Source organism: Saccostrea cucullata, unplaced genomic scaffold, assembly GCF_032062105.1.
Source record: "Saccostrea cucullata isolate Sc308-1 unplaced genomic scaffold, CSIRO_AGI_Scuc_v1 ctg265, whole genome shotgun sequence".
In the NCBI taxonomy this organism is placed as follows: Eukaryota; Metazoa; Mollusca; class Bivalvia; order Ostreida; family Ostreidae; genus Saccostrea; species Saccostrea cuccullata.
Genome location: NW_026927443.1, coordinates 290,115 through 297,615, shown reverse-complemented (window position 1 = coordinate 297,615; position 7,501 = coordinate 290,115).

The window sequence follows — 7,501 nt, the reverse complement described above, 5'->3', positions numbered from 1 at the left end:
TGAATGAAATAATACAAGTAATACCAAATATTTAAAAAAAAAAACTTTATGCTAAAATATATTAAATCTTCATCACCTTAATTCACCTGAGAACTTACTAAGGCGAAATGGGAATGCTAAATTTTACAGTAAAGGCGAGATGGGAACAAACCAGCAATTAATGTGCAAAATATCAAGTTCATATGAGATACAAGGTGTGACAGACGGATGGACAGACAGACAGATGCCGGCTAAAGTGATCCCTTACCGCAGGCGACACAAAAACGATAATGCTATTTAGTACAATTCTGCAGCCAGGTTGAAACCTTATCATCACAGATGTCATTTTTTTAAAGAAATTTTTCCTATGAAACGTTGTGTTTATCATTATTTAATAAAAATAATAAAACAGTAGTTAATTTTAAGTTCAGATTGAATATGTTATTTTGTTAACTCGTCTTCTTTAGTAGTGCATGATTTTGTATATCTATTCAAAAATTTATTAGCCAATCTTTTCAGTGAATTATTTTGTATTTATGTATATATTTTTTAATCTCATAATTATTTTTGTAATATGTAAAATCATTTTGTTTATAGAAATAAATAAATTGAAACTTAGTTTTGACTATAATGACTTGTAAAAAGGATATAAAGTTTGAAGATATTTTCTATAAAAAAAAAAAATAATAATTTGCCAGTTTAATGATGACCTTTTAACGGGAGAGTTGATGATCTTGTACTAATTTTGTAAGTATTTTCTAACATTTTTCTGAATCAATGTTTTATTTGTTTTGTTTACGGTTTCATATTAATGTTTTCATTATCTGTCTCTATACGATTTGATACAACAAGAAATGCAGTAAGAAAAAAATTGCAAAATGCTTCTATAGAACTACAAGGACGAAGAAAGGACCATTCTTGGAACGTTCCATCTGGGTGTAACTTTTCGGTTTTATATTTTTTTATTTCATAAATTTACACGATTTTGTTTTTATTACAAGAAAATTTTACATTATTTTTCTTGCAATATTTAGCAAAGAACTCTATACATCTTAAAAGTATAAAAGAAATCTTGCAAACAATAAAAAATTTTTAAACACACGAACACCCGGTTTAAACACACGAACACCCGGAAATGGTGAATATTTTCGACACTATTGTTGATCAAAACGTAGGCAACATTCCTATCGCGGTACGGTACGTTGTATATATGTTCACATGACGGATAGGCCTACCTATGAATGGAATATATTATTATTATTTTTATAAAGATTTATATTTACACAAGTTTAATTAAAAAAAGTTGTGTTTACTTTGTAGTTTTTACTCTGTGTTCTTTTCTTTAATTTGTCATTTTTTTTTTAAAGTTTAAAAACGATATTTCTTTATATTTTTTTTCTTCATTAGATATGGCTGCTAACATTTATAAATAATTCTTATATTGAAATATTTCAATTATTTCAAGTAGTTTCACTGAAATTTAGACAAAAAACACGGAATGTTGACCCTGATCGCCAGACACAGACTTCCTGTGTAATGCTACGTATACACAGATTTTTGACATCTTGGGTATTGGGGGGTCTGCAGGTAAATAACACCACTGTTACTTGGACCACTCCCCCTCCTCAGGTAACCGTACGGTAAAAAAATTGGGTCTTTAAATTGGTAAACATATACGTTTCATGGTAGACGGTTCAGCTAATAATTCTCAATTTCCGAGGCCAATTTCATTGTTTTAATTAACACAATATTAAGCTACGTTGTTTTGATGTGAGGTTGCATATATTCCCATCAGTTGTGTTTTTAGCTCACCTGAGCCGAAGGCTCAAGTGAGCTTTTCTGATCACATTTTTTCCGTCGTCCGTCCGTCTGTAAACTTTTCAAATTTTCGACTTCTTCTCAAGAAGAACTGGGCCAATTTTAATCAAATATGGTACAAAGCATCCTTGGGTGAAGAGGAAATAAAATTGTTATAATGAAGGGCTAAGTCCCCTCTAAAGGGGAGACAAGACAAGAGGCCCATGGGCCGCATTGCTCACCTGAGAAGCGTTGACCATTCTGTTCTTTACTAGATTTCCCCATTGTAATACATACTGTGACCCCGCCCTATCCCCGGAGACATGATTTGAACAATTTAGCATCTACACTTCCCCAGGATGCCTCCAAGTAAATTTCAGCTTTTCTGGTTCAGTGGTTCTTGAGAAGAAGATTTTTAGAGGTTTTCCCTGTATATTTCTATGTAAAACTTTGATTCCCCATTGTTGCCCCGCCCTACTCCCGGGGGTCATGATTTGAACATTTAAAAATCTACACTACCCCAGGATGCTTCCACATAAGTTTGAGTTTTTCTAGCTCAGTGGTTCTTGAGAAGATGATTTTCAAAGATTTTTCCTATATATTTCTTTGTAAAACGTTGATTCCCCTTATGGAGTAGTATAGATTCTAAATTGTTCAAATCATGACCCCTTGGGGTAGGGCGGGGCAACAACGGGTAATCAGTTTTACATAGAAATATGTAGAAAAAATTTTCTTCTCAAGAACCACTGGGCCAGAAAAGCTGAAACTTATGTGGTAGCATCCTGGGGGTAGTGTGGGTTTTAAATTTGTCATATCATGACCCCGGTGGTAGGGGGGCACAATAGGGATTTGGAGTTTTTCATAGAAATATAAAGGAAAAATCTTTAAAAATCTTCTTAAGAACCACTGGGCCGGAGAAGCTGAAACTTTTGTGGAAGCTTACTGGGATAGTGTAGTTTTCAAATTGTCCAAATTATGATCAGTGGGGTAGGTGGGGTCGCAATATGTATTACAAGGGGGAAATCTGGTAAAGAACAGCATGGTCAAAGCTTCTCGGGTGAGCGATGTGGCCCATGGGCCTCTTGTTTGACTATGTTGGGACGCACTTTGAAAAATTACGCATTTTCTGTCAAAGTGAGCTAAAGGAGATGGGTGAACTTAGCAAGCAAAAAACCCACAAGCTTCAGATATATAAAAATCATATTCAAATTGTGTGATTTTAGTATTTAGAGTAAAGTTCTCATCATTGAATTTTGTAAAATCATGATAAACAAAGAGTTTTGCGAAAAAATTTTCGTTAAAATTTATTCTTTTATTAAAAAAATAATGTGGTATCCATGTGGTTCGAACCTTGGCTATAAAAATCCTGAGTTGCATTCTCTATTGAGACTAGCACGCTAACCACTACGCTACACAAGTCCTGATGAAGTGTAGCATTTAATCATGTTTGTGATATGGCCATTGACCTAAGGGACTTCAAGTATTTCTCGAAAAGATACGAAAGTTATGTCATAAACTTATATTTTTTAGGTATAGTGGGTCATTGCTCCATAATTTTGGAAACCAAAATATGTATGTTTTTATGTAAACTTTTAGGATTACCTTTCAAAAAAAATGGAAAGAAGACCCACTCATAACGAAAAATAGTGTTATAGTGTGAAACAAGAGGCCCATGGGCCACATCGCTCACCTGAGCACCAAGGGTAGGACTAGTATAAAATGGCTTTTTATTGTAAAGTTTAAATCCAAAAGTAGTCCCATGACCAATCATGGATTTGCTATTTTTTAGAAAATGATTGAGAAGAAGATTTTTAAAGAATTTTTCTATATATTTCTATGTAAAACTTTGGTCGGCCATTTTGGCCCCGCCCTACCCCCGGGGGTCATGATTTGAACAAAATTGAATCCACACTACCTGAACATGCTTCCATATCAATATGATGAATAATGGCTTTGTCATTCTTGAGAAGAAGATTTTTAAAGAATTTTCCTATATATCTCTACGTAAAACCTTGGTCGGCCATTTTGGCCCCGCCCTACCCCTGGGGGTCATGATTTGAACAAACTTGAATCTACACTACCTGAGCATGCTTCCATATATATGATGAATTATGGCTTTGTCATTCTTGAGAAGAAGATTTTTAAAGAATTTTCCTATATATTTCTATGTAAAACATTGGTCGGCCATTTTGGCCCCGCCCTACCCCGGGGTCATGATTTGAACAAACTTGAATCTACACTACCTGAGCATGCTTCCATATATATATGATGAATTATGGCTTTGTCATTCTTGAGAAGAAGATTTTTAAAGAATTTTCCTATATATTTCTATGTAAAACCTTGGTCGGCCATTTAGGCCCCGCCCTACCCCCCGGGGTCATGATTTGAACAAACTTGAATCTACACTACCTTAGCATGCTTCCATATATATATGATGAATTATGGCTTTGTCATTCTTGAGAAGAAGATTTTTAAAGAATTTTTCTATATATTTCTATGTAAAACTTTGGTCGGCCATTTTGGCCCCGCCCTTCACCCGGGGGTCATGATTTGAACAAAATTGAATCCACACTACCTGAACATGCTTCCATATCAATATGATGAATAATGGCTTTGTCATTCTTGAGAAGAAGATTTTTAAAGAATTTTCCTATATATCTCTACGTAAAACCTTGGTCGGCCATTTTGGCCCCGCCCTACCCCTGGGGGTCATGATTTGAACAAACTTGAATCTACACTACCTGAGCATGCTTCCATATATATGATGAATTATGGCTTTGTCATTCTTGAGAAGATTTTTAAAGAATTTTCCTATATATTTCTATGTAAAACATTGGTCGGCCATTTTGGCCCCGCCCTACCCCCGGGGTCATGATTTGAACAAACTTGAATCTACACTACCTGAGCATGCTTCCATATATATATGATGAATTATGGCTTTGTCATTCTTGAGAAGAAGATTTTTAAAGAATTTTCCTATATATTTCTATGTAAAACCTTGGTCGGCCATTTAGGCCCCGCCCTACCCCCCGGGGTCATGATTTGAACAAACTTGAATCTACACTACCTTAGCATGCTTCCATATATATATGATGAATTATGGCTTTGTCATTCTTGAGAAGAAGATTTTTAAAGAATTTTCCTATATATTTCTATGTAAAACTTTGGTCGGCCATTTTGGCCCCGCCCTACCCCCAGGGGTCATGATTTGAACAAACTTGAATCTACACTACCTGAGCATGTTTCCATATAAATATGATGAATTATGGCTCTGTCATTCTTGAGAAGAAGATTTTTAAAGAATTTTCCTATATATTTCTATGTAAAACTTTGGTCGGCCATTTTGGCCCCGCCCTACCCCCGGGGGTCATGGTTTGAACAAACTTGAATCTACACTACCTGAGCATGCTTCCATATATATATGATGAATTATGGCTTTGTCATTCTTGAGAAGAAGATTTTTAAAGAATTTTCCTATATATTTCTATGTAAAACTTTGGTCGGCCATTTTGGCCCCGCCCTACCCCCGGGGGTCATGATTTGAACAAACTTGAATCTACACTACCTGAGCATGCTTCCATATATATATGATGAATTATGGCTTTGTCATTCTTGAGAAGAAGATTTTTAAAGAATTTTCCTATATATTTCTATGTAAAACTTTGGTCGGCCATTTTGGCCCCGCCCTACCCCCGGGGGTCATGATTTGAACAAAATTGAATCCACACTACCTGAACATGCTTCCATATCAATATGATGAATAATGGCTTTGTCATTCTTGAGAAGAAGATTTTTAAAGAATTTTCCTATATATTTCTATGTAAAACTTTGGTCGGCCATTTTGGCCCCGCCCTACCCCCGGGGGTCATGATTTGAACAAACTTGAATCTACACTACCTTAGCATGCTTCCATATATATATGATGAATTATGGCTTTGTCATTCTTGAGAAGAAGATTTTTAAAGAATTTTTCTATATATTTCTATGTAAAACTTTGGTCGGCCATTTTGGCCCCGCCCTACCCCCGGGGGTCATGATTTGAACAAACTTGAATCTACACCACCTGAGGATGTTTCCATATAAGTTTCATCTTTCCTGGCACAGTGGTTCTTGAGAAGAAGATTTTTAAAATATACCACTAAATTTTCATTAATTCCCAATTATCTCCCCTTAAATAAGGGCGTGGCCCTTCATTTGAACAAATTTGAATCCCCTTCACCCAAGGAGACTTTGTGGCAAGTTTGGTTGAAATTGGCCCAGCGGTTCTTGAGAAGAAGTCGAAAATGTGAAAAGTTTACAGACAGACGGACAGACAGACAGACGGACGCCGGCCAAAATGTGATCAGAAAAGCTCACTTGAGCCTTCGGCTCAGGTGAGCTAAAAATGACTCGTTTTGTCCTCTTTCATGTGTGTATAATACATGTATTTCATAGGCAAATAACTTCAATTTTCATGAGATTTGTGCAAGTAGAGATTTTACATAAAGTATACTTTAATGTTAGATGAAATATTAAGGAAAATTTTGACAAAATTGAGATTTAATATTTCACCTTCATGTTGGTTGCACTATGGGCTTATCTCTCGTCATGTTCACCCATCTCCTTTTGGGACCAAGTTAACGCACTTGGGGAAAAATAATATTTCTTTTCAAATTGCGTTAATGTCGACCATATTAACGCACTTTTTGAAGTCACTTTATGATCTGAAATTTTGACGTTTTTAGCTCACCTGAGCCGAAGGCTCAAGTGAGCTTTTCTGATCACATTTTTCCGGCGTCCGTCTGTCTGTGTGTCCGTCTGTCTGTCTGTAAACTTTTCACATTTTCGACTTCTTCTCAAGAACCGCTGGGCCAATTTCGACCAAACTTGCCACAAAGTATCCTTGGGTGATGGGGATTCAAGTTTGTTCAAATAAAGGGCCACCCCCTCATTCAAGGGGAGATAATTGAGAATTAGTGAAAATTTGGTGGTATGTTTTAAAAATCTTCTCAAGAACCACTGTGCCAGGAAAGATGAAACTTACGGGGAAACATCCTCAGGTAGTGAAGATTCAAGTTTGTTCAAATCACGTCCCCCGGGGGTAGGGCGGGGCCACAATGGCCGACCAAAGTTTTACATAGAAATATATAGGAAAATTCTTTAAAAATCTTCTTCTCAAGAACAGCAAAGCTATAACTGCTCATATTTATATGGAAGCATCCCCAGGTAGTGTAGATTCAAGTTTGTTCAAATCATGACCCCCGGGGGTAGGGCGGGGCCAAACTTTTGGATTTAAACTTTTCAATAGTAAACCAATTACTACTTTTTCCTAGCCACAATGCTCGGGTGAGCGATGTGGCCCATGGGTCTCTTGTTCATATGACGCTTAGGGGCACAAACAAGAGGCCCATGGGCCACATCGCTCACCTGAGAAGCTTTGACCATTCTATTCTTTACCAGATTTCCCCCGTGTTATACATAATGACTCCCCACCCTACCCCACTGATCATAATTTAGACATTTTGAAATCTACACTACCTAATGATCCTTCCATGGGCACATATGTTTCAGCTTTTTTGGCCCAGTGGTTCCTGAGAAGAAGATTTTCAAAGATTTTTCCTATATATTTCTATGTAAAACTTTGATTCCCTATAATGGCCCCGCCCTTCCCCCGGGGGTCATGATTCCTACAATTTAGAATTTACACTACCCCAGAATGCTTCCACATAAGCTTCACTTTTTCTGG